General features: G+C 43.0%; 1 protein-coding gene and 1 long non-coding RNA gene across 8 annotated transcripts in view; one reads left to right on the top strand and one right to left on the bottom strand.

Annotated features, from left to right (window-relative positions):
- LOC137862533 (uncharacterized) overlaps positions 1–27,878 on the bottom strand; it is a 453,236-nt gene that overhangs the window by 377,663 nt on the left and 47,695 nt on the right. The window lies entirely within an intron of this gene.
- Positions 1–27,878, top strand: part of TMCC1 (transmembrane and coiled-coil domain family 1) — a 143,596-nt gene that overhangs the window by 18,403 nt on the left and 97,315 nt on the right. For 5 of the 7 annotated variants that reach the window (XM_068694682.1, XM_068694677.1, XM_068694683.1 and 2 more), the window contains one exon: positions 26,037–26,148. The exons of 1 other annotated variant lie outside the window; for it this stretch is intronic. The gene's annotated coding sequence lies outside the window, so the exon portion shown is untranslated. The remainder of the gene's footprint in view (positions 1–26,036; positions 26,149–27,878) is intronic. One more of the 7 variants, XM_068694678.1, reaches the window with a different exon arrangement.

Here is a 27,878-nt window from a genome sequence, read left to right on the forward strand (position 1 = left end):
GACAGTGACAATGATGTGTTACAAGTGTATGAAATAATTTAGTATAAATATGTTATTTCAAGGGTTTTGGTAGCCATCAGGATAGTCAGAGGTATGTACAGTTAGTTTGTAAGTTTTGCTGCAGCGTTTCAAAAGGATTTGGAAGAAGAAAGGATGGTAGTTCTATAAAATCCAGCACAGAGTTATTCCCACTTGTAAGGACAAGAACATAAAAAAGCTGGTTGCTTGGTATTACCAGCAGAAGGAAGACAACTGGAGTTCTTGCTCTCCAGTTCCAGCATGGATCTTTTATGATAGGACCTTTGCAAATAGTAAGTGATACAGTTCACAGTTTCTGTTATTGTCCATTAGCCCCACCCCATGTCCTTAATGCTTATGAACAAAAATAATTAGGGGCTTTTTAGTTTATCAGTTCTATCAATCACTAACGTCACCAGTGAAAATGGAAGCCATTACTTAAAATTCAGACCTTCACTATATAAAGGGTTAATGGCCAGAAATCAGACAGGGATATCTGCACTGTACTTAGCTAACCACAGAAGCCACTGGAGATGTAATGCAGTGCTGAGGTGCTCATATTCCAAATATGTATTTAAGGATTGTGTAGAGCACAATAGGTCATCAAGTCCCTTCTTTGGAGGGCTGAGTGAATTACCTGGCTAATGTGAGGGGAGTTCATTGAGTATTCAGTGTAGAACTGTTCTCAAGCCCATCATTCCTAGTCATCTAGATGAACCTTGATGCACAACAAAGATACTTAGGGGGGAAAAAAGAAAGAGAGAAAGAGAGAAAGAAAGAAAGAGAGAAAGAAAGAAAGAGAGAGAGAAAGAAAGAAAAAATCAGTTGTTCAAGTTATGTGGTTTTCATATTGTACTACTAACTATGAAATGACAGACCTTTATGTAATTTGCATCTTTATAATAACTTCCGTGGCCATTGTAATAGCAGTAGACTTCTACACTGGTGCTTTGGACTACTGGATTTGTTTGCGAACAAACAGCATGAAGTGAGAATCAATGGGTATTTAGCTGCCATTTGGGGACAGAGATTATAATTAAAGCTGTTCTATAGGCCAAATAATGGGTATCATGCTTTATGGAACAATAAAGGCACAAAAATAACCAGTGAAGTATATACTAAGACCAGGAATAGCTCTGGCCTTTAGGAATCTGTGATCTCCTTATGGCTTCCTACTCACATAATTCCAGCTGGCACACTGTACATCCCAAGGGAAGCTGAGTGAGTGAACCCAAAACACTAGAGTAAAAATTCTTGGAAGCATTTCATACCTGCTTCTGCTGAGAGGACTGCGAGACACAAAGCTTAAATGCTTCTCCACTCTTCTGTCAGTCCTCTCCTGGGCCTTGTGGGCTGAGCCTGGCTATGAACAAAGATACATTTAAGATTAGTTAAAGAATGGCTTGCAGATGCAAATTACAGCAGTTGGTGATTTTTGTAAGCACCAAGATGAGAGGCTACATGGTCATTTGGTTAGAATGAAGTCTGGGAATTGGGACAGCTGTACTCTATTTCTGTATCTCCCACTGAATTGTTCTGTGACTCTTAGTGATGCATCAAGGCAGAAATCCAGCTATAGTCAAAATCAGTCAGACTTTTTTTAGATATTAACTGAAATAACATAGGCCCTTAAATATCTGAATTTTGTGCTTGTCCACAAACAAGGGATAGTGATACAAGATGTGGACTCTGACGTTTATGACATGCTTTGACGTTCTCAGATGGAGACAAGAAAAGTCAAAAGCACTGTTCGTAGTTACTCTTTGAAAAGCAAGTAGAATTCACCAAGCCCAGTGGGCCTGATATGCAAGTTTAAGTCAAGAAAACAGTAAATAGAGAAGTTGTGTTTGAGTGGACTCATATGAAGATTTGGTGTGACTGTGATGTGAGTGCTTTTCTTGGCCCAGGAGCAATGATGTAAGATCCTGCTAGATGAGCAATTTCTCAGGATTCTTTCTACAGTCCAGTGATGACTTTAACAATTTTCTCCTTTTTCAGATACTAGCACTCATATCCTTCTTTGTCTATAGTTCCCATCCGATTTAAAATGTTCTCTGTTGGCCCCTAAAACCTGGTGTGGTGGAATTCTAGAAATGCATTCGTGAAATGTCTGATGATGGTCTTCATATCCTTTGGTGTAGAGATGGCTGAATCACATCAGTGGTTTTCAACCTGTACAAAACAATGCAGGGTTTGGAATGAGTTGAAAGGGATGAGTAAAAGGTCATTAATAAAAGCAATTCTTTAGTTAAATTTGCTCTTTGATGATCTATATCTTCCCTAGAAAATGCTCATAGATCTGCAACTAGAAAATGTAAGAAATATTTTGTATTCTTTTGAATATATTTTGAATCCTTTTTAAACCTTCATTTCAGTAATTGTGTGATTCAGAGGCCATAATGGAAGATGCAGAGTTAAGACTTTAATAACTTTACATTTTTATAGTTATTATTGAAAAATAAAGCAACCTTTTGGCATTCTGAGAGGAAATGGCTCATCAGAAACAAGAAGCTGCGAGACTGTTTCTAAAATACCATTTGGAACATCTCAGCAATAATCCATGATTATTTCTAAGCCTCCCATACTCACGTTGAGTAAGCGAAGCTCAAGTCTTATTGCATGGGGAAATTAAGGAAATGCCAAGGACTACCTGTTAAACAGGTGGTGCCATTGATCATTAACTCAACTTTATAGACACAGCATATTTTTGTCATTTGAATAACAAATGATCTCTAAGCTTATACCAAAGTAAATCTTATTGACCTTTTACAACTACTTATGCTTTTACTGAAAAGCGGTAACTCCATCTTCATTAAGATCACTTTCAATTCTGTATGGAGCAAGGTACTGAGCAAAGTAATTCCATAAACACATACTTGCATAGGAAGAAAGAAGGTACATAGCAATTTTCTTTACTTGAATGTACATAGCACTGACCAGTCTGTAATGGGGAATTGAGGAACATCGCTAAACAGTTTAGAACTGTGATCAGTTGCTGTGATCAGATTGCTTCTGATGCCCTCTGTTTACCAGATGGTTTGGGTCCTCTGGAATTTCAGCAGCGACAAACATGAATGGGCTCACATAGAAAACTTGCCGGTTGCAGAGCACAACAATACCTGGCAGAATTTACTGCTTTTACAAACAATGACTTGACAGCCCAGCTTCCAGGTGCTCATCTGAAAGCCTTAGGAAGAGTGTGTGAACAGAAACCTGGCATTTCCCTGCTTGCTGCCTCTACCATGTGAGAGTAATTCTCTACCTTTCCAGTTACTGTGATGGTTGCAGACCTAGTGTTCAGCTTGCCCGTACTCCAACAAGCTGAAAGGGACCAAACTGAGACCGTTTTACCCCCTGAGGACTTGCTTTTATCATCTTCCTCTTGAACTGTGAAGGAGAGATGGAGAGATAATCACCAGACAGGTCAGCCTTGATCTTGGTTTCAGTGTGCATCACAGTAATTACACAGCTACTTTTGCAGATCTCAGCATTGTTGCTTTTAAAAACAACAGTCATGGGAATACAACCATCTCACCTATGTTGCCTGGTTGTTTAAAATAGTCCTACTACTTAGAGGAAACATACCTGCTGTTATTAAGAACACAGAAGTAAACAATCTAGCTCTGCTCATGGACAAAATAGTTAGGCCAGGCTTCTGAGAGAATACATTTTGCTTGACAATATTTTACGTTTGTTCCTGTGTTTTTGTCAGGGAATGAATTGCAATGCAAAAATAAATAAATAAATAAATAAATAAATAAATTCAGAAGTGAACATAAGATCCTCTTGTATGGGGTTGTATCCTCACTACCGTGTCAGAGTTCTGTTCAACTGGGGTAAAGCTTCTGGGGGAAAAAAGTGTAATCAGTTTGGGAGTCTACCACAGTATAGTGAAGGGTATTGTAGAAGGGCAGTCTCAAAGCAAAAGTTTTCAGATGCTCAAAAAGGTACCAGAAGAGTTTCTGATTAGAAGGCAAGAAGAGAAGGCCTATTAACTGCAGGCCAATTATCTGGTCATAAGCAGCAGGTTATATTGGCCTCTATCTGAGCTGTGTGAATACAGTTGTCTCAGGTGTGATGCCATGTAGAAACACCCAGGATTTTTTGAACTTTTGAATTTATTGCAAGGTTTATTTTTTAACGTGATAGCCGTATGTTCACTTTTTCCATATCTTGGCAAACTCTGATATGATATACTTAGCCTCCATTCTTTACTCGGAGAACTAACAGGGTTCCTTTATTAACACAGAAGAAAATAAGTAATTTTAACTAAGCAAGGCTCTTGATATACAGCTTGAAAAGTCATTACTTTACAAATTAGCCAAGACTTCCACAGTGTTTCCTCTTTTGCAAACACAATGGGAGAAAATGCACTGTAACACTGATACCTTTCTTTTTCCAGAAGGCAAATGTAGAAAAGCTGTGGTATTGTTCTAAAGAGCTTTTTCTTTCTCCTTTAGCCTCCACTGGAGTCTGTCACATCCTTCTTTATTAAAGTTTATTATTAGTACAGTTTCTGAGGTTCACAGGGAAAATGAGATCAATAAGAATTTCTTCTAAACCTGATTGAAAGTAGCAGATTATTGAACTACCTCTGTTTTTAAATGAGCATTTAAATCTCTGGTATAACACCGTTGGCAAATTCAGCAATCAATTCCACAGCTGTATAAGAAAACCAGTCAGATAACTGCAGAGTTTCATAAACTCACACAGTTCAACATCATGTTACTAAGCAAACTGGAGTCACACATCTAAGAATGCTGTACTGCCTCAAATCCTGGAGGACCATCCATTCACACTGATATTCTAACAGTACATTCAGACTATTCATTTAAATCTGCTTGGTTTATTTTCTCTGTGAAATTCTTTAAATATAAGCTGCATGTCCAGCCTCAATCAGACAAGGTAAGGATATAAAGTATTTCTATTACTTTACTCTGCTTAGCAGAAAGGCTAAAACATTTTGTTCCTTCCTTTCTGCATTGGACATCAACATTTTTCACATGAGAAGATCATGGGCACTATTGATTACAATGAAGACATGTTTCTGTAGACTTCATTGATAATCTGCACGTAAACTCTAAACAGTAGTTCTGAAGTTCTCCATAGTCACAGGCTGACCAACATCAGTTATTCCTTTTGGTGCAACTTTGGACTTGATTGTGAATGGCAGCAAACTGCAGCTACCTCCTTGATTTATTTTGTTTCTTCAGATTTGTTTTCAGATAGCATTTTAATCTCATGAAGTCCTGCATCTCTATTTCTTTTCTGAAGGGGGCTGATAACACAAGACAGTGCTCTATTTTTTGGCAATCAAGAGCACACAAATAAGATTTTCCACTGTCCATCACATCACTCATACCTGATAGTATGATACCAAAACACTATGAAAAGCAGACATAAAGGATTTAGCCTGTATCTAAGAAAAGAATTAGGCAAAGTGTACTACTTCAGAATTTGTCTGTGACATTTTTTGGAAATACATAATGCTCCTAGTAAGCAGTAACACCAAAGTTGTGCAAACCAATACAATGAAGAAAACTGCTTTTTCTACTTTCTTCTCAAATATTAGCCTGTACTAAACAAACTTGAAATTGCGTTTTGTTTCTTCCCACTGTATGTAAATGATGATCCATTAGTGTATATTAACAGCTTGTTAGGATTTTAAAGGGCTTTAGAAGTTACTTCAAGATCATTAAATTATAAATTAAAAGGATAAATGAACACTGTACTTTACTAAGAAAGCAGTTGTGTTCTTCTCCTTACGAGACCTTTTCAGCTGCACTGCATATACAACACAGTACCTAAGCAAGGCAAGCAGGATAAATCTGGAGCTGGTAGCCAGGTCTAACTAAAAAGACAGAGCATTAGGCAATAACGTGGTGACAAGGCAGGCCTAATGTCAAGTCTGGAAGACAGTTCATAAGTCATATTAATAGCTCAGACATCTGTACAGCCTCTTTCTATTCTTGCAAGGAAGTGTTCTGATTTAGAATTGAGTGTGGAAGCAAGAGATGTTTAAGTATCAAAAATAAAGTCATTTCTAACTATATATTTGTAGTCATTAGCTAACATTTATGGCAGCAAGTCCACGAGTCATTGAGAGAGACCTCTTTCATGTTTGTCCTCACAAGCTATCACAGTGGATGGAAGAGCTAGTGCAGGACTTGTCTGACAGCATTACCATGTTAAAGCAAGCAAACAAAAAGCTCGACCACCACTACTTTATTTTCTTAGTGAGAATGGCATGATCTAAGTTATGTACCTATGCTGCATAGGTGTCTTTTGCTACCAGAAGCCTACCTGCTACTAAAACATGGCTCGACAGATCTACAGCAACGGCTGCATGGCTTTAGGTGCCCAACTGGATGTCGTGGTTTAACCCGGCCGGCAGCTAAACACCACGCAGCCGTTCGCTCACCCTCCCCCCTCCCTCTCTGGGACGGGGGAGAGAAATGGAAAGTGAAGCCCGTGAGTTGAGATAAAGACAGTTTAATAAGACAGGAAAAATAATAATAACAAAATAATAATAAAATAATAACAATAATAATACAATGGTGATAATAGGAAAGTAATAATAGTATGTACAAACAAGTGATGCACAATGCAATTGCTCACCACTCGCTGACCGATGCCCAGCCTAACCCCGAGCAGTCCGGCCCCCTCCCCCCGGCTAGCCACCCCTATATATTGTTTAGCATGACGTCAGATGGTATGGAATACCCCTTTGGCTAGTTTGGGTCACCTGTCCTGGGTCTGTCCCCTCCCAGCTCTTACTGCACCCCCAGCCTGCCCGCTGGCAGGACAGAGCAAAAGGCTGAGATGTCCTTGGCTTAGTATAAGCACTGCTCTGCAACAATTAAAGCATCGGGGTGTTATCAGCACTCTTCTCATCCCAAGCCAAAACACAGCATTCCACCAGCTACTAGGAAGAAAATTAATTCTGTGCTAACTGAAACCAGGACATCTATCCACCCCTTATTCCATACCATTTATGTCATGCTCAGGTTACACTTTTTTCCATACATTCTAATTAGTCACCTATAGTAATCATGGTAGTGATAACATACAGTATAATATACTATTTAACATGGTACAATTCAGTTCATGGGCTATTCTCACCCAGTATTAAATCTCCTTGAGGTACACACCGGACCTCTCCGTTCTTTTGCATCACCCACCAAGTGTATCCAGGTCCCTGAGCGAAAACAATTCCACGAATAGGTTTGCCTTTTCCTGAGGCAGGAGTAGCCCAGACTGTTTTACCCAGCATATTTTTTACACGCACTACAGGAACTTTATCCCCATCTACAGTACGTAACAGGTTTGATTGGGCAGGTCCAGCTCGGTTGGTAGATCCCCTAGTATTGACTAACCAGGTGGCCTTTGCCAAATGCGTATCCCAGTTTTTGAACGTCCCAGCACCCATCGCTTTCAAGGTAGTCTTTAACAGGCCATTGTATCGTTCAACTTTCCCGGAGGCTGGTGCATGATAGGGGATGTGATACACCCATTCAATACCATGTTCTTTGGCCCAAGTGTCTATAAGGTTGTTTCGGAAGTGAGTCCCATTGTCTGATTCTATTCTTTCTGGGGTGCCATGTCGCCATAGGACTTGCTTTTCAAGGCCCAGGATGGTGTTCCGGGCGGTGGCATGAGGCACAGGATATGTTTCCAGCCATCCGGTGGTTGCTTCCACCATTGTAAGTACGTGGCGCTTGCCATTGCGAGTTTGAGGGAGTGTGATGTAATCAATCTGCCAGGCCTCTCCATATTTATATTTCAGCCATCGTCCTCCATACCAAAGAGGCTTTGACCGTTTGGCTTGCTTGATTGCAGCACATGTTTCACAGTCATGAATAACCTGTGCTATAGCGTCCATGGTCAGGTCCACCCCTCGATCACGAGCCCATCTGTATGTTGCATCTCTACCTTGATGGCCTGAAGTGTCATGGGCCCATCGGGCTATAAATAATTCACCTTTATGCTGCCAATCTAGGTCCACCTGAGCTACTTCAATCTTAGCAGCCTGATCCACCTGCTGGTTGTTTTGATGTTCTTCAGTAGCCCGATTCTTGGGCACATGAGCATCTACGTGGCGTACTTTCACAGCCAGGTTCTCTACCCGAGCAGCAATATCTTGCCACAATGCAGCAGCCCAGATGGGTTTGCCCCTACGCTGCCAGTTGTTTTGCTTCCATTGCTGTAACCATCCCCACAGGGCATTTGCTACCATCCATGAATCGGTGTAGAGATAGAGAACTGGCCATTTTTCTCGTTCAGCAATGTCTAAAGCCAGCTGAATGGCTTTCACTTCTGCAAACTGACTCGATTCACCTTCTCCCTCAGCAGCTTCTGCAACTCGTCGCGTAGGACTCCATACAGCAGCCTTCCATCTCCGATGCTTCCCCACAATACGACAGGACCCATCAGTGAACAGGGCATATTTCTTTTCATTCTCTGGCAACTGGTTGTACAGTGGGGCTTCTTCAGCACGACCCACCTCCTCCTCTGATGATATCCCAAAGTATTTGCCTTCTGGCCAGTCCATGATCACTTCCAATATTCCTGGGCGACTGGGGTTTCCTATTCGAGCCCGCTGAGTAATCAGTGCAACCCACTTGCTCCATGTAGCATCAGTTGCATGATGCGTAGAGGGGACCCTTCCCTTGAACATCCAGCCTAGTACCGGCAATCGGGGTGCTAGGAGGAGCTGCGCTTCAGTACCGACCACCTCCGAAGCAGATCGAACTCCTTCATATGCTGCCAATATCTCCTTTTCAGTTGGAGTATAGCGGGCCTCAGATCCTCTGTATCCCCGACTCCAAAACCCCAGGGGCCGACCTCGAGTTTCCCCAGGTTCTTTCTGCCAGAGGCTCCAGGTGGGGCCGTTCTCCCCGGCTGCAGTGTAGAGCACATTCTTTACATCTGGTCCTGTTCGAACTGGCCCAAGGGCTACTGCATGGACTATTTCCTGCTTGATTTGTTCAAAGGCTTGTCGTTGTTCAGGGCCCCATTCAAACTCATTCTTCTTACGGGTTACTTGGTAGAGCGGGTTTACAATCAGACTGTAATTTGGGATGTGCATTCTCCAAAACCCCACAACACCTAGGAAAGTCTGTGTTTCTTTTTTGTTAGTTGGTGGAGACATAGCTGTTATTTTGTTGATCACATCCATTGGGATTTGACGACGTCCATCTTGCCATTTTATTCCTAAAAACTGGATCTCTCGTGCAGGTCCTTTGACTTTATTCTGTTTTATGGCAAAACCGGCTTTCAGAAGGATTTGGACTATTTTCTTCCCTTTCTCGAAAACTTCCTCTGCTGTGTCACCCCACACAATAATGTCATCGATGTACTGCAGGTGTTCAGGAGCTTCCCCCTGCTCTAGCGCAGACTGGATCAGCCCATGGCAAATGGTAGGGCTGTGTTTCCACCCCTGGGGCAGCCTATTCCAAGTATATTGGACTCCCCTCCAAGTGAAGGCAAATTGTGGCCTGCACTCTGCTGCTAGAGGGATGGAGAAAAATGCATTAGCGATATCAATTGTGGCGTACCACTTGGCTGCCCTCGATTCAAGTTCATACTGAAGTTCCAGCATGTCCGGCACTGCAGCACTCAGTGGTGGCGTGACTTCGTTCAGGCCACGATAGTCCACTGTTAGTCTCCACTCGCCATTAGACTTTCGCACTGGCCATATGGGGCTATTGAAAGGTGAATGGGTCTTGCTGATCACTCCTTGGCTCTCCAATTGACGAATTAGCTTATGGATGGGAATCAGGGAGTCTCGGTTAGTGCGATATTGCCGCCGGTGCACAGTTGTGGTAGCAATTGGCACTTGCTGTTCTTCGACCCTCAGCAACCCCACAACAGAGGGGTCCTCTGAGAGACCAGGCAAGGTAGATAATTGTTTAATGCCCTCTGTCTCTAAGGCAGCTATACCAAAAGCCCACCGGAACCCTTTTGGGTCCTTGCAATATCCTCTTCTAAGATAGTCTATGCCAAGGATACATGGAGCATCCGGGCCAGTCACAATGCGGTGCTTTTCCCACTCATTCCCAGTCAGACTTACTTCAGCCTCCAATACAGTCAACTGCTGAGATCCTCCTGTCACTCCACAAATATAGATGGGCTCTGGTCCTTTATAGCTCGATGGCATTATAGTACATTGTGCACCGGTGTCTACTAAAGCCTTATACTTCTGTGCGCGTGATGTGCCAGGCCATCGAATCCACACAGTCCAATAAACTCGATTGTCCCTTTCCTCCCCCTGGCTGGAGGCAGGGCCCCCCTAATCCTGGTCAGAATCTTCTTCGTTTCTGTGTTTGAAGGATTGTCTGCTGGAAGTTGGAGCAGCAAACTTTTCGGAGAATCCTTTTTTCTTGATTGTTTTCTTTTGCAACTCACGTACCCGTGCCTCTAGGGTCGCGGTAGATTTTCCATCCCATTTTCTCATGTCCTCTCCATGGTCTCGTAAGTAAAACCACAGGGTGGCACGGGGTGAGTACCCACTATATCGTCTTCCTTGTGTGGGTGAACGCCTACCCCTGATAGCTGAGACACTGCTTTGTACAGGTGTGGAGGAGAATAATCTCTCTTCAAGTTGGTGAAACTTTTCAGAAAGTTTCTCCCAGGTGTTCTCTTTCGGTCGTTGGACACTGGTTGGTTCAGGTTGGGGGGAAGATAGATTCTCTTTAAGTTGGTGGACCTCTTCAGACAGTTTCTCCACAGCTGAGACGCAGGCCTGTAAGGAAGAGGAGAGACTTTCTTCGTACTGCCGGAGTTGTTTAGCCGCTTCATCCACTGTGGGTTCCTCATCCTCTTTCCAGGCCATTACTGCCAATGAGCTGGCATATGATGATGGTGCACTCCGTACAAACTTCCGCCACATGGGTCGTGTACACTTGACTTCATCTGGATCTTTGGATGTTTGTGTCTGGTCTGGATCCTCATAAATCACTTCCCGTACGGCTAATTCCCTCAGGTACTGGATTCCCTTCTCCATAGTGGTCCACTTGCCTGGTACACATAAAATATCTTCCTTGAAGGGATACCTTTCCCTCACAGCTGAGAGGAGACGCCTCCAGAGGCTGGTGGGTCGTGCTCCATCTGCAATTGCTTTGTCAATGCCGGCGTCTCGAGCAAGGGATCCCAACCGTCTGGCTTCCCTGCCGTCTAATTCCACACAATTGGCTCCAGAGTCCCAGCACCGGAGCAGCCAGGTGACAAGCTGCTCACCTATACAGCGACCAAAATCTTTTCGCACATCTCGTAGCTCGCGCTCGTTTAGGCTTCGCGTAGTTACTGTTGCTCTTTCGGCATCCTCATCTTCCTCCTCCTGAATCCTTGATGGCCCAGCGTCGTCATCATCTTCGTCATCTCTATACTTAGTTTTGGCAGAAGCCTTACCTGGATTGGCAGAAGACTCTCTGCGTTCTAAACGACTTGAATTTCTGTACCATATTTTCACCTTCTCTACAGGGGCAGCTTGCACTGCTACTGCTCGTTTCTCTGACTTTGTTACAGGGTCTGCCACAGGGGTTGGAATGCCCTCTGCAGGATCAACTTGTACTGCTACAGCTCGTTTCTCTGACCCCGTTACAGGGGTTGGAATACCCTCTGCAGGGTCAACTTGCACTGCTACAGCTCGTTTCTCTGACACGGCCACAGGAGCTGGAGCGGCTGCAGGAGCTGGAGCAGTTGCAGGAACCGGAGCTGTAGCGGCTACAGGAGCTGGAGCTGGAGCAGTTGCAGGAGCTGGGACTGGAGCAGCAGTAGGAGCTGGAGCTGGAGCGGCTTCAGGAGCTGGAGCTGGAGCAGCTTCAGGAGCTGGAGCTGGAGCAGTTGCAGGATCTGGGACTGGAGTAGCGGCCGGAGCTGGAACTGGAGCGGCTGCAGGAACTGGGACTGGAGCGGCTGCAGGAACTGGGACTGGAGCGGCTGCAGGAACTGGGACTGGAGCGGCTGCAGGAGCTGGAACTGGAGCGGCTGCAGGAGCTGGGACTGGAGCGGCTGCAGGAGCTGGGACTGGAGCAGCTGCAGGAGCTGGGACTGGAGCGGCTGCAGGAGCTGGAACTGGAGCGGCTGCAGGAGCTGGGACTGGAGCAGCTGCAGGAGCTGGGACTGGAGCGGCTGCAGGAGCTAGAACTGGAGCGGCTGCAGGAGCTGGGACTGGAGCAGCTGCAGGAGCTGGGACTGGAGTGGCTGCAGGAACCGGATCTGGAGTGGCTGCCGAGTCCACCGTAGGGGTCACAGTGGCCGTTGGATCTGTCACAGGGCTTGGAGTGGCCGCAGGGTCTGTCACTAAGTTGATAGCAGTATCAATGGCAGCTCGATAGGCATGAGCCAGGCCCCAGCACGTTACAATGATTTGTGTTACTTTAGAACTGCCAGAATCATGACACCTTTTTTTCAAGCATTCTGCCAGTTTTTGAGGATTTTGCCATTGTTCAGGGGTGAATTTCCAACACACTGGGGGTGCCAACTGCTCTAGATGCCTGCCCATATCCACCCATACTCCCTGCCACCCACAACTATCCTGCCTCCGGGCACATCTCCGGATGAGCTTCATAAGTAGTTGTTTAACTATAAGCAGAATCTGAAGTGCATTCATGAGGCAGAACAACAAGACTATGGTACTCTGAGTATTCCAGAAATATTCAATATCTTGGAGAGCTATTGTGACAAGCTCAGGGGATAAGAGGGTGGTGAAGGAGGAAGGCAGAGTGACCCAGGAGGATACAGGGGTGGTGAAGGAGAAAGGGAGAGTAAGCAAGTAAGGAAAAATATCCTCCCCTTTCCCCTCCACAGATTGACTCCCTAATGGAAAAAAACAATAGGTATAATTGCTAATAGTTTCCAAGATACAGTTTCCAAAGTACAGAGTCGACGATGTTACTGAATACAAATAACAAGTTAGAGTCATGACCACATATTTCATCGTCTCATAAGCCATTGCTACAACACACAGCACCATAATGATCTGAAACCAGGGCCCGGAGAGAATAAACAACACGACAGAGAGCAAATACGGAAAATAATGTACTATAATACTCAATTTGGAAAACAGGCGCAGCAGAGTTGAGATTAAAGCAATCAGCATTATGACAAGTGACTATTAAGCAGGTCTAATCCTTACACCAATTTTAGTTTAACACACTCTGGTCAGATCTGCCGTTATCTCAACCTTTCGGGCCCCACGTTGGGCGCCAAAAAGGCTGTCGTGGTTTAACCCGGCCGGCAGCTAAACACCACGCAGCCGTTCGCTCACCCTCCCCCCTCCCTCTCTGGGACGGGGGAGAGAAATGGAAAGTGAAGCCCGTGAGTTGAGATAAAGACAGTTTAATAAGACAGGAAAAATAATAATAACAAAATAATAATAAAATAATAACAATAATAATACAATGGTGATAATAGGAAAGTAATAATAGTATGTACAAACAAGTGATGCACAATGCAATTGCTCACCACTCGCTGACCGATGCCCAGCCTAACCCCGAGCAGTCCGGCCCCCTCCCCCCGGCTAGCCACCCCTATATATTGTTTAGCATGACGTCAGATGGTATGGAATACCCCTTTGGCTAGTTTGGGTCACCTGTCCTGGGTCTGTCCCCTCCCAGCTCTTACTGCACCCCCAGCCTGCCCGCTGGCAGGACAGAGCAAAAGGCTGAGATGTCCTTGGCTTAGTATAAGCACTGCTCTGCAACAATTAAAGCATCGGGGTGTTATCAGCACTCTTCTCATCCCAAGCCAAAACACAGCATTCCACCAGCTACTAGGAAGAAAATTAATTCTGTGCTAACTGAAACCAGGACACTGGAGAAAGCTCAGGTCTGTTATGGTACCAGTGCCCTCACTTGCTTATCTCTGTTTAGAGTCTTAGGAACATCAACTTTATTTTTTCCTCTTCCCTTTTTGTTTTTTAATACCTTGTGCCCTTCCTCAAAAAAAAAAAAAATGCATTTTTGATGCATTTGGTCTTCTACTATGCAAGCAGAGGAAAGTTACTACAATTTCTTTGAACTACTGTTCTTGTCTTCTAGGAACGGGTGACTGCAGTACTAAAGAAACAGAAGCAGCTGAGGTCGCTTCTCTGGTGATGCATGACAGTGTGTGGGGGTAGCAATAGTCAGTGCTTTCACCATTGCAGAGAGGAATACTGGGAAAATGCCATAACAAACATCAAGTTTATTGTACCTCTAAATGGAGTGAACAAACTTTCTCTTCTCCCTGAGAAGGTGTTTATTAGATATTTAGGAAAAAGAAGTTAAATGTATCATTAGAAATCAATGGCTGTCTTGAGCTGTGTATGCCAAATGTTCTTTCAAGCTTATTATCGCACAGTCACAAGACAGGATGTTTGGGATTTCATGCTCAGCTTTGTCCTGATGGAAATTCCAGATTTCCCCAGAACACTGGTTTCAGTGGTTAATGTGTCTAAATAGGGTTATGTGCAGATATTACATGTGGAAGCCATAGAGTTGATCATAAAAGGTATTTCTTAATGTAACTCAAGGCTAGCATCTTATTTTAGTATAATCAGAATGTATCTACAAGAACTCGTATGATTGGATAAAGATCTAGCTGACTGGAATTTCTCATATTTATGGCAGAAATGGGTTTCCTCTCACTTTAACTATTTTAAACTATACCGTTATTAGCTTTATTCATAATTTCATTCAGAACTGCCTCTTGCATGTCATTTAATTTTAATAAAGCACAAGATCTTATGAAAAAAACACTTGTTTTTCATAGCTTAGAGTAATTATGCCCTGACCTTTTCTGGCTGTTTGTTTTTGAAGAGTCTTTATTCATTTCAAAACTGAAAGCAAAAAACAGAGGAAAGTTGCTTTCACCTTAGTTCACACACAAGCTATTTTCCAAGCAATCATTCCCAGACGCATAATGACTGTTCTCACAGCACACTGTGAGAATTGGAATCATTTATTTGGAGAAGAAGAGCTTGTGGCCCAAGGACAAGAAGTGCTATATACAAACAAATTTTATTCTTTATTATAAACACTCCTGAATATTCATGACTTTAAAATAAATGTAAGAATAAAAACAGTCCACATACAATTTGAGCTGAATGCTGGTGAAGAAATCAAGTAGTAGAAGTCTCCCTAATGCAATGGACTAAAATGGGCCGGATTTGATTATTCTGAGCTCAGCAAATCATCAAACACGGTGATGGTATTGCTTTCATGGCATTGAACCCATGGCATTGAGTATATGCTTGAGATGTGGAAGTACTAACACCACTTGTCTGATATGTCTCTAAAAATGTGTAGAGGATATAATTTATTTCCTCAAGATTAGTCACTGAGTGTCAGAACAGATTTTTTTGGGAAAAAAAAAAAGGAATGGAAGGTTCAGCAACCAATCCTAGGAACAGCTGTGACCTATGGATGGGGTCAGGGTTTGGTTATTAAAAGATCTTATGCTGTCATTCTGGCTTTGCCTTTTTCCCCTTCTCCATTTGTGAATAATAACAGTTGCTTCAGAGATGGAAGGATTAGGGTAAGTGGTCACTACAAACCATCTATGTTCTTTTTAGTGCAGACAGAATATATAGAGTTTTAACTTAGATTAGCAGCTCAAGTTATATTCATGGATGAGATAGGACTGGAGTTCTATGACCTACTCAAAATACTGTACACTAGTTAGTGTGGGTGAAACCCAAAGAGGGTTTCTCTCTGTACTTCAACCTTGGGTCAGGGGAAATCAGCATAGCTGTGTGAAAGTGTCTACCTTACTCCTGTGCTCACGGTTTCAAGGAATAGGGAACAACAGCAGCATAGAAGGTGTGTTTCTTCACATGCTTGTTAGGAATGGAAAACACCGCTCTTAACACTTCTGTCCCATTCTGATGGATAGCACACTATGAGTGTCTTAATGTTCTCTCCTGTCAGGAGCTAATTACTTTTATATAACATTTATTTGAGGACTTAATTTGCTCTTACCGTAGGATGGGAGCAACATATCTGGATGTTCTTCCCAGAGAGACTTTGGTTATAACCTTCCCAGTATGTTGGCATGATTATACTTTTCTGTTTCTATTTACAAATGGAAGGGGCTTTTACAGGTTTCTGCAGCTAATCTGTGCAGCTACTGGGAAATGTCAATACATAAATACATGACTGTATTTTCTGGTTTGATTCTTCTCCAGGGTCCTTGTAGATGCTGCTAACCAAGCAAAGTGACAAGAGTTGAACTTATCTTGATTCAGTGGCAATCCTCCTGGTTCTCAGGAGTGTGAGAGTTCAGGTTTGACTTGATTTTTATTCCATAAATGTTGACATAAGCCCTTTAGCCTGTCTGGCAACAGGGACAGAGCAGAAATAACAAACAGTTTCTACTTTTAAGGAGACTCACACATCCAGCTAAGGAAAAACAATCAATGACCATTTAGCTGTTTCTGACTGAACAAGATGTCTTTAAATTAAGTCTCTCTGCTTCTCATATGAGAAAATATATGGCTTGAAGATAAGAACACTTCAACTTCCTAATTTAACTACTAAACAGACAACAGAATAAAGGAGCTTTATTGGATTGTTTGGCCAGGTGACAGGCCTTGTACGTACTACTACCAGGGTTCTTAGGGAAGGAAGCCTTTTTCCTTAGTGTATCTATCACAGTGAACAAGCTAACCTGAGGGCAGCCTAAGGACCAATGAGAAAGCTAAAATACTTGGTTGTTAGCCTTGTAATTAAATTGTAATTGATGGTATTTTCAGATTACTGTCTTGGTTCAAGAAATTCATTAGGCTAAGAACTCATTGCTGGTACAAGGGACAGCGTGCAGTCACACAGAGGGAGGGTGGGCCCAGTTTTGGGCAGCCTAGTTTTGGATGAGAATCAGCTGGGCCGCTGTTAAGCATAAGCAAATCTAGTTGCAAGTAGTCACTGAAGAAGACAGTCTTGTCATTCTTCTTATCATAACGTATTCTCACGTGTATAGGTTGTAGGGACTGTTCAACTGCAGTGGATTCAATTTAGTGTATTGATCAGATGGATCAAGACAGGGTCAGGACTCCTTGGCATGAGGCTAGACATTCTTAGGACAGAGACTGAAATACTTATTTTGCATTCATCCTGGTGTATTAAGACCTGATTCTCAGTGCAAGTAATTCTAGGACTGCAACAAATTATGCTCTTGCTCTTTGCTTATTAAAGGCAGGGATTATTGTTATCTGCTCATTTAGAAAAGAAAGATCACAAACACTTATTTAATTACAGTTTCCAGAGAGAATTCCAGGGCTTTTAGGTCTGCTTTGTGACATTGTTCTTCATGGGATGCTTCCAGGTAGAATTGGAACACAACTCAATTATATTTGAGTATGGAGAGGCAGTGAAGTGTGTAGTAAATATTATTGTTTCATTAGCAGTACTGCATTTAATTTAGATAGGTGTTTCTGCACAAATGGGAAAATGTGGCACTTTCATGATAGCACTACCTCACATAATAATTGTGGTTGGTATCCCAACCAAGACACTAACAGTGTGGGTCCCACCCCGCAAAGCGTTCAGTCCCTGGGGTAAGGAGGGAAAGAGTAAAGCGGCACATCAGGAGAGTGGCTCAGACACCCCTTAGATGTTTGCTCTCAGAAGGAAATATCTTTTCCGATTCTCTTTTTGGCATGGGTCACAGCACCTGCAGGTAGTTCATAATCCAGACTTCTTACTCTCTCTTCTTCCTCATTACAGACAATGTGATGACCAAACAAGGCAGTGACTGTTGAACCAGAACTCCCGTTGGAAGGAGACATTGTTCAAACTGCAATACCTTTGCTTCTTCCATTCTTAGATTGTTCTGTGAGTTGCATCTTCAGACATGATAAACTCCCTCTTAAAGCTGTTTTATGAGACATCTGCAAACACTGTACCAATTACTAGTGTCGCTGGTTAGCAGTGATTTTTTTTAGCAGTCATTCTTTTATCAGAAGAAATTTAAAATTCTTTTCATGCACTCTTCCTTTTTTGCTTTGACAACAACAACCCATTTGCAATTGTAGGATGGTGAAAACAAAGAATTTCTGATAGCAGATTTTTGCATACAGTTTGTATCTAGCAGAAACTAGACAAAATAAGCAGCCTATATCCTTAACTAGTAATGAGAATTTGCTTGCCAGAACTCTCTGCTGTGTTCCAGCTATTTCTATGTTGACAAATCCAAAGAACTATCCACATTGCTTTCAGGGATGCTCCTGGGATAATAGAACCTGGCACAACATGAGAAGCAATCTTTATGATGGTTTTTGAATGAACAGTTTGACATTGAGCCTTCCCTGGCATTGACATGGCTCCCTGGAAGTCAGCAGACAGCCAAGGAAGGACAACTGCATTAACCATGTGTGGCTTGGAAACGACAACTGAGACTGACTGATGGCATTGCCATGTGCCACACTTATTTATGTGTAGTAACCATGTTACCATGCATGGTGCTGTATCAACATGTAAAACTGTCACTCAGAAATTGTTATCTGTAACACTATATATAGGCTTCATTTCTCTCCCAGAGGGGGCTCTGATTTTTGTTTCTGTCCAATTTATGTCCTAGTTTACCAGTTTGTTCGTCTCTCAGTCATGGTTCTTGGACTCTTTACTCTTGAAAGGAAAATGTCATCTTTATAGCAGCTTTCTTATGTGAAATTCAGTAATAAGCAATAAGAGTCCTTTCCACTTTATTGTGTGATGGACCAAATGCCTGTTGCTTTTAGGTTTTAATTACAACTTTCCATATTAATCAAACTGTTAACACGTACTGCAGTTCGTAATTGTTGAGCAGAAGATGACATGTACAGGAATTCACCCGCGTGTAGGGAGATTACAAAACAATTTGTAGGGGTGCCACTGACAATCTTGGCACAAAATCACTGGCATGCAGTTTGCCATACAAGTACTGTCTTAGACCAGTGGTCCATCACGACCAATTTCTTGCCTCCAGCATTGCACAAGATGTACTGCTGTACTTTACTTACTCTGTTCAAAATACATTAACACCTTATAAGAGAGAAATGAAGACAGACAGAATGGAAATACATGAGACCAAGTGTTTCCTTTGCAGTCACGTATTCTCTAGTCATTGGACTTCTTAAAATCTCCTTCCTGTCCCAGTGCCTATCCTCCTACCTATTGGCTTCTCTTGAACATCAGCAGACTGTGGTCCCAAAGACTGAGAATATTTCAAAGGTGAATGTGCTTCGAATAGCCTGTTAATGGGCTTCTTTCTTCCAATTTTATCCTATAAGTTAAAGTAGTTGTAGTGAAATAATATAGAGAGATAAGTGACTTCTTTATGAGGATGGAACATGTAAGTTGGGCTTTAAACATCAGCATCTTACTCTAAAAATCCTTCTATACTTACATAGTAAAATGGGAAATAATGGAACTGTACACTACCCATTAATATTTCGTGTCTTATTTTCTCAAGTGCTTAATCCAGTCTTTGATTGGGTATCTCTTTATACCTCCTGTTTCTGACTTGAAATAAACCATACATACTGGTATTAGGAATTAAAAGCCTTTTGACTTTTAAGATAAAAATCTTTTGGACCTACAGCCCATTTGAACCACAAAAGGTGAGCTGCCAAATTGCTCTCATAAATATCAACAAGTTAAGTCTGCTATGGAAATAAGAACTAGAGCGATTAAGAATTGATTTGCAAAGCAAGGATTGCAGACTTGTTTGTTTTCCCACACCTGCGCTCCACTTCAGAAGTACAATGAAACAAGGCACAACGCACCTTTCCCTTAATTGGATAATGTACTCAAGGGAATATGACCAACAGAGGCTTTTAAGATCACACCACCATTTGCCCAATTATCATACCTAATGACAACACATTGTTCCTGCAAAATGCGTCTTTATTCCCTGGTAGGTTACATTTCCTTTCAGCCTTTTACCTATTGATCCAGCAGTATCTCATGTAGAACAAATTTCTTTGTTGGCAAGTGTTGATTACAAGCTCAGAAAAATCTTTTATGTCCTCTTCTCAATATCTGACTAAGTATGTAGGAGAAGGTCAGTTTAGCATCCTTGGAAACAGACTCCAGAGCTGAGATATTAGACCCACTTAAAGAACTAATAGAAAAAACAATTAAGTGAAGAAGAGGTATTTTATTTAAAGACAACTCATATCCTCCAGCACAAATAAAAAATACAGTTTTTAGAATTACTTTTGGCTTTTATCCATGTTTGTATTTCCTCATTTCTTGTTACATACTTGGATGTAGAACACAAAGCCTGATGGGCTAAGGTTCTCAGGATTTTGTCATTAAATAGGCAATATTATACACAAATCAGTCTTTAAAACTTGCAACTTTGACGTTATTTTTGTCCCTCCTACCAGCATTTCTCCTAAAGTGCTCCCTGTACAGTGGGCTGCTTCTTGTAAGTACATTCAGTTTTGTTCTCACAAAGGTTCTTACCGGTACATTGCATTAGGGGAACATACATAGGCTTTGTATGTCTATTACGAAGCCTAAAAACACTGAGTCTCTGAGAAACACAAGTGAAAACACTGTGCTCACCTGCTTGAATCCATTTTGTCTTCTACGCAGACTTCATTTTCTGCATGCAACCTCTGGAAGGTGGCAAACCTGGCAAGTTTTACTTTGGCTGAAAAATGTAAACATGTTTTTTTCTCTCTGCACATGAGAACTGAGAGCTTAGCACTCATTGTCACATAGAGGTAAACTTATTATGCCACCAAGTCATTCCTCCCAAGCTGCCAGTTTGAGTATTGATCCCTTGTTTCTGAGTAAGCAAGCCCTGTGGTTGGTCATCGTTATTCTAGGACATCTCATTCTAGTGACCAGATCAATAATGTCTTTCATGGCCTCCTGCTGTCTGTTCGTGTCATGCCTCAGCACCTCTGCATCAACTGTTGTTCATCAAGAGCACAGTGAAATGATTCGCAGTGGTGGTGAGAATGCTGTCAGCCACTTCACACTCATTTAGGTCTCAGCTGGGACACAACAAGAAGCTTTGAATGTGCATCATTTGTAACGAGTGTCAATATTAATTTCACGCTGTCCCACACATTGAGACACGAAGATTTCCACACAAAGACACCCTAGGCCAGGTGTAATGCCAACAGGCTGATTGTCGTGAAGCTGCCTTTGAGCAGAAGCAGGGATAAATGTAAGTGTTCCCCTTTGCTGTCAGAGGTAGTCAGGGAGTAGAAAGGCCAGCTACTTGCTAGGGGATGGAGATGACACCAGGATATGCATGTGGTGATAAGGCCAGCAGGGCAGACAATTTTAAAGCTGCAGTTGTAAAATAGAGTGGAGCTCTGTCACTGGCTTACCCACAGTTAGACATGTGTTAATTTCAAACCCTAAGTTATTCCTGAATCTTCTTGAATCAATGAGGCTAGACCCACGTTTGTTAGTCACAAAATTTGATAATTCCAAAGGTTTTGAACAAGGGTACAGGTTTTGTTTGGAACTTCTTAGGCTTCTCAGAAGTGTGGTTTCTTGTTCTTATGTTCATACTGCTGTGGTGATACAAATCCCATCTCTTGTCCAGACGTGGTTATGGAGAAATCAACTACCATCTAATATAACTGTGTCCACATGAAAGTTTATGGTAGTTAACTGCTGATCCCTCCCACCAGCTTCGATGGTTTTAGCACACTTTACACATTTAGAGTCAAAGGAATATTTGGATCTGCCCTAGAAATGTAAATTTCTAAGTTTATAACGGTAGTACAGAAAAAGAGCTTTACAGAAATTATTTTAAATACAAAAATGCACTTTGCCCCATACCTTCTCAGTCATCACCACATGAAAAAAAAATTGTGGTTTTAGATCATAGCTTGGAGCCTGAAAGAGGCCATGCAAAGACTGTGCTCTGAGAGAAAGGATGTCTGGCAGAAATCCAATCTGACAGCACTTTGTCTGATCATATGTATATACCAATGTACCCTGGATTTTTTGTCTGCATTGTTTTGATGCATGCACATGGGACTTCTGGCTTCATTCAAGAAGAGGCGCTGTAGTTTTCTGGTGTCCATCCCTTCACCTCATGGTATCAAACACAACTATACCCAGCTACTCCTGTCATTCTTTGGGGAGGAATAGAATTTAATTTAAGAGGTTGGAAATACCACTGAGACTTAATCTGCCACGGAGATACACAGCACAGTGAGCCATTCAAATTATGCCCAGCTACTGTTCTAAAAATGTTTCCCCTGCATGCAAACACAAAGACTGGATTAAGCCCTACTGAAAATGAGCCACACAATGTGAGTGGGTGATGTACACTTCACAGCCTCCCTCGCCTGTCTCATTCACCTTGGTGTCCTCTGCACGGCACAGCCCTGCAGGGCCTGGACCTCCTTCAGCTCCGTAAGGTTGGCAGTTACATTTGGGCAGCTTTGGCTGGGCCTGTACCCCAGCACTTATGCGGTGCCTGCATGACGGACTTCTGTGCAGCTCCAGAGGCTTCCTGGGGTCCAAGAGGCTGATCTCCAGCTGGCCTTCTAGCATGGACAGACACCGCTGGGGCACTCACAATGTACCTCATTTTATTTAGGTCTAAGGTAGCTGTTTATGTAAATTTATGCTATCCACAAGAAGTTCTCTGTCTATATTACAAAAGGGTAGTGTTCCTATGCTAGTAAAGTACTTCTAAGGAAAACATGGGGGGAAAAAAAAAATGAAACACGTGGTTTATCTCCCATGATGAGATCATGACAGAAATTACTATAGCAGTGAAACTCATACCTTAATTCTCATCCTTCACACACTTCAGCACAAGTGTTTTATCAGTGTGGATTAATTATTAAACAGGTCAATACAGTTTGATAAGGGAGACTCACAATCTTTAATTAGGCTGGTATCCTACTCTGTTTTTGGATCTTGGATAAGTGTCTCAGATGTGATGAATAAATTAATCACCATGAATTGGTGATTAATTAATCTAGTAGTAAGCACTTACATTTTAAGGTATACTTCAAAAAAATTGCAAGTGGATCTATATTAGATGACTTACCAGTGTTGGGGAATTTTTCTTGTTCCCCTAGAGGCAAATCAAACACGATATTCTTAAATATAAAAAGATTTAATAAGCAACGCATTGGACAGATCTGCCATAAGCAGATCTATGAGGAGTCTGCAAAGACACAGCATTAGCTGGTTCCTTTTATGCATTAGTACCAGCACTGACCATGTGAGCATTGGCATTGCTTTAAATGCTTTTTGATTCATCCCAGTTCTGTTCACTAAATTCTGTTTACCAAAAGCGGCCCCTGAGCACACACGTTCCATGATTGTTACAAGACAATCAATCCTGTAGCTTTTCTTACCTCATCAGAAAGGAACCGTTGCTCTCTTGCATGGAGTTATTTTGTCCCTGATGTTCCTGCTTCCATCTAGTTTAGGCCTTCTTGTCCCACCTTAGCTGATTCTTCTGTCACAAGGTATCACGCTGAGTTACAATTTGAATTTCCCCTTTACCTGTGGGTGAAAAATTGGACTTGACCAAACACATTGTTCCCATCCTCTGTTCTTAGGGTGTAAGTTTGCTGCAGGCTCAGTTCCACACTAGTAAAACATTTGGGGTATGTCAAAGGTGATTTTAGGTTAATGCCCTGGGTTTGAACTACATAATATTACATAGCCTTTGTGTAGCAGTCTGAATAGCCTGTTAAGTGCTCTAAATCTTGGTGCAGCCCTGGGAACTGAATGAGGTTGCAAATGGTCAGATAGCTTTTATAAAGAGGATTCTGAGCACTTCTTTATTTAGCCTAGAAATTGAACCATCAGCCCTTTTTCATGTTGCTGGGACAATGACTAGTGCTTCTCTAAAGCCTTTATATGAGGATCTTGTCTTCACAAAAGCATTTTTTTTTATTGCTACTTGGAAACATAGGATACTGAGGTACAGAAAGGTACAGTTACCTCATTCCTGTCTGCAGAATTTAATTCTAATTCTGGGTTCAAATATGCAAAATTCAGATGTTTCCGTCCAGATCTGAACTTCATAACCTCAATTCATCACAAAATCCAGCATCAGTTGCTCACTTCAGACCATCTTTGAGTTCGCTGATACTGTACACTTCAGAGAACATTGTGTGCATACGCTGCTCTCAAGCCAACCTCATTCCCTTGGTCTCTCTTACACACACACTTGAAATGGAAGATAGAAAAAAAGGACTTCCTGCATTCATTCTTTTTTTTTTTTGTTTGTTTTTCACCAGCGTGATTTGTGCTTCTAGTGAGATTGTGAATATTCAGCGCACGTAGTACAGCCAAAGCAGAGCCTATACTCACCAGTCCCTTGCAGACAAAGAGAATATGCTCTATAGAAGTTTGTACTTCACAGTCTGTTCCTGAAACAGCTCGTGTGGCCTGAATAACTCAAAGACCATTTCCGCATTTCAGCTGTATCCTGGTGGTAGCTGCATTTTAGTGGATGGAAAAAAGTCCTTAGGTATTTTAGCTGGAGTTTGCAGAGAACTTTGTGTGGAAAAAGCGATGCAGAAATGTATTAATGAATTAATAATAGTCAGTTTTCTTTATGGGTTTCTAACTGACCTGAATCTTTCCATGGTTCCTGAATCCACTTTACCACTAAATTGGTTTGAATAAGACCCCATTTTTGCTAACCCAAACCTGTCCTTGTCTGTACTTCAATGCTGCAAGTTCAGCTTCATATATAGCCTTTATGATAACAGTATCATAACAGTATCAGTGTGAGGCAGGAAAAAACATTGTTTAGACAGCAAGAGCTACTAACAAGACATTGCGAACGGGCAGTGAAGTTCCTGTGGTCCCAGACCAGGACAAACATAGTCAGTCTGAATGATGCAGTGCTATTCAAGATGTTCAAAAGAGTTCAGACTAATGAGTCACATGTTGACATTTGATTGTCACTGGTTATGATGTAGCTGAATACTGCATCAGAGGAGCAGTATGAACTTTAGGGACAGAAACATGAACAGTGCCTACCCACTTGTTCGGGGTACAATTCTGTAGTAAGCAATAAAGGGTTAATATGAAGTCTTAGCCTAGAAACTAGATATGAAATACAGGTTTCAGGCCCAGTTTGAGTGTTTGCTGTTCCTGGAAGTTGTCAGTATGCGCAGTTCTGTTCTGACCCTCTTTTTATTTTGTCATAGAACCCACTATGTACAATAATCTCTCTGCAGCAGACTAGTCATGCCAGAAAGAGTTACGAAGTTGTATGTCTCTTCCCTGAGGTTTGTAGTTTAGACATATCCTAAGCAGTTATATCCCAGTCTTTTGATTCTTCTTTGTTTTTCAAAGAAATGCAATTTTATTTTGTCAACGGTTGAAAAATGGTTCCACATTACCAGTCAGAAGATGGAAGCTCTAGGCTAAAGGAAAATTGAAGAGGCATACCTCGTTTCTGACATGAGTGCTGTGAATTGTGTATGTGTTGGCTTTGTTCTTGATGAATGTCAAGGGCACAGATTAATACCCTTGAAGGAGCATTAAGGATCTGGGGTTTGTGTTCCTTTACACCAGGGTGTGACTCTTGTGGCTCATAGCACAATTTTAATGAGACCTCATTCTGATTCATCATGATCATCATTCATGATTCTTAAGGAATCAGAGATTAAATTGTACCAGAAGTACATACAGCTTATCTACATCAACCACCATCGGTCTTCTTGGCATTACAATGATTACATGAGGTTGGCTGGTCTATATAAAGCCTGCGTATAGCAGGAGGACTTAGTCACTTAAAAATGTAACTGGATTTGTGCTTGCTAGAAGAGGATTTCCAGCACACCCAGCTTGTAAACTTCACTGTTAATAACCATGATTGTGAGCTTCTCATGGACACTAAAATGTTACATCGCTTCTCTGGACACTAAAATGACTACAGAGAAATGAGACATTTTGCTTTTTTTAGCTTTTCCTTGTTCACTGGGGATTTATTTGTGTGGAAGATTTTCCAGCATGTGTGTGTTTGGGGCAGACTCCACACAGGCACCCAGCTTGCAGAAAAGCACCTAGATGTGAGGAGTCTACCTGTTTTCCCAGCAGCACCTCCCTGATGGACAGAACAGAGAGAACCCAAAGGGAAGCTTTATCCACAGTGTTCCTGTGAATCACCTTTGCCCGGCTACCTTAGCTTGGACAGTCCAGTTATCTTGTAAGTATTTGAAAAGTTGGTCCACGTCCCCCTCCTTCCCTCCTGTGTGAGCTCACACAGATGCTGCTTGCACAGCACAGTCCAGCACAGCACCGTACCTCACTGCACCACGCTTCACCGCATGGCACTGCAGGGCATGGCACCTTGCCACACTGTGCCTCACTGCACTGCAGGACACGGCACCATCCTGCACTGCATTGCATGGTACCACACGCCATGGCTCTACACCGCAGCAGGGACTGGCACAGAGCACCTTTGGGCCACTGGGCCTGGGTAGTACTGCCCCTTGGCGCAACCACCTAACAGACCTCCCAGACAGAGGACAGACCACCACTGTTACAGCAATGCAGGCAGGCTTGTCCTCTTCAAATTGGGCTTAAAACCTGCTCAAAGGTCTGCACTTCTCCTTACTGCATTCAGCAATCTGGCAAAGCAGGTGGCAACCACAGCCTCCACATCCACAGCCTGCCCTGTTTCAGGCTAACTGCAGGGTGCAGCACACACCAGTATGCACATCTGCACCCCTGGATTGATTCCTGGGTGCATTCTGGACTGGGAGGATGGGAGTTTTGGGTGCACATCCATTTGCTGTGTGGCCATTACCAGCTCATTTTGAACCGCTGGGTTTGAAATACTGAATTACCTTAGGTTTGGTTTATAGGTATTTGCGGAGTGGACATAGAATTTGTTCTGCCAAGCACCGGTGGTCTTGCAGGTCAGGCCAGCACCACAGCTTTTGTACGCAGCTCCAAGGCTTGGCTTTGCCATGTGCACCATGACGCCTGAGGACCCCGCGCTCACCTGGAGCACAGGTGCTGGGAGCTCCCCTGCCAGCGGCTGCTGCACAAGGTGCCACGAGCCAGCCGGCGCTGGCCACAGCATGAAACCCCCCATGGCTGGGGCAGGGGGGCGGGGGAGCTGCTGGGCTGCAGGGCCCAGCAGGGCGGTGGGAGCTGTGTCCGGGCTGCCCTCGGCACCTGAGGCCCGACTGTGAGGGGAGGGAGCGGCCGGCGGGCACTGCCCAGGGCTGCTGGAGGGGCTCCTGTGCCAGCCCAACTGCAGCGGGCTGCCAGGAGCAGCAGGTGGCACTGCTGGCTTAAAAACCAGAAGAATGCACCCGATCAGTTATGCTCACACGCCTCTTGCAGCAGCTATGCCTCACCAAGGGGAAACAAAAATGTCCAGAGTTTTATCCTGGTTCTCTGAACACTGCTGGGAATCACCAGCAATCTCTTCAAGAAATAAGAGCAAATGTACAGGCATACACTGCGAGGTGTAGTTCAGATCAGCAGCAGGGATTAGATGTGTTCCCTCAGGGGAGCCGTGATGCTGAACATTGTGCTGGACTGGGCCCCTGTCCTCTGAGCTTCAAACTCCCTATGCCTGGAAATTTGGGAAGCCCTCTCCCCCTGCCTTGACTGATGTAATGCGATTCAGTTGGGAGTGGATCCACCGACATGGGAAGTGCTCTATCAGCTCTTAGTATTCTACGCAGATTTTGCAGAGTTTGGATTTGGCTGGGTGAAAGGCCTTTAAAAAATTAGGAAATCCTGAATCAGAGTGAGAAAGGCATGAGATTTCCTGCAGTGCTGTAGGCAAAAACAGGGCTGGTCGGCAGGGTGCCAGATGACCAGGGAGGCAAACAGCAAGTTTGCAGATGACACAAAACTGGCGGAAGTGGCTGGTACACCACAGGGCTGTGCTGCCATCCAGACAGCCTGGAAAAATGA

The sequence above is a fragment of the Anas acuta genome, chromosome 11 (genome assembly GCF_963932015.1).
Source record: "Anas acuta chromosome 11, bAnaAcu1.1, whole genome shotgun sequence".
Classification (NCBI taxonomy): domain Eukaryota; kingdom Metazoa; phylum Chordata; class Aves; order Anseriformes; family Anatidae; genus Anas; species Anas acuta.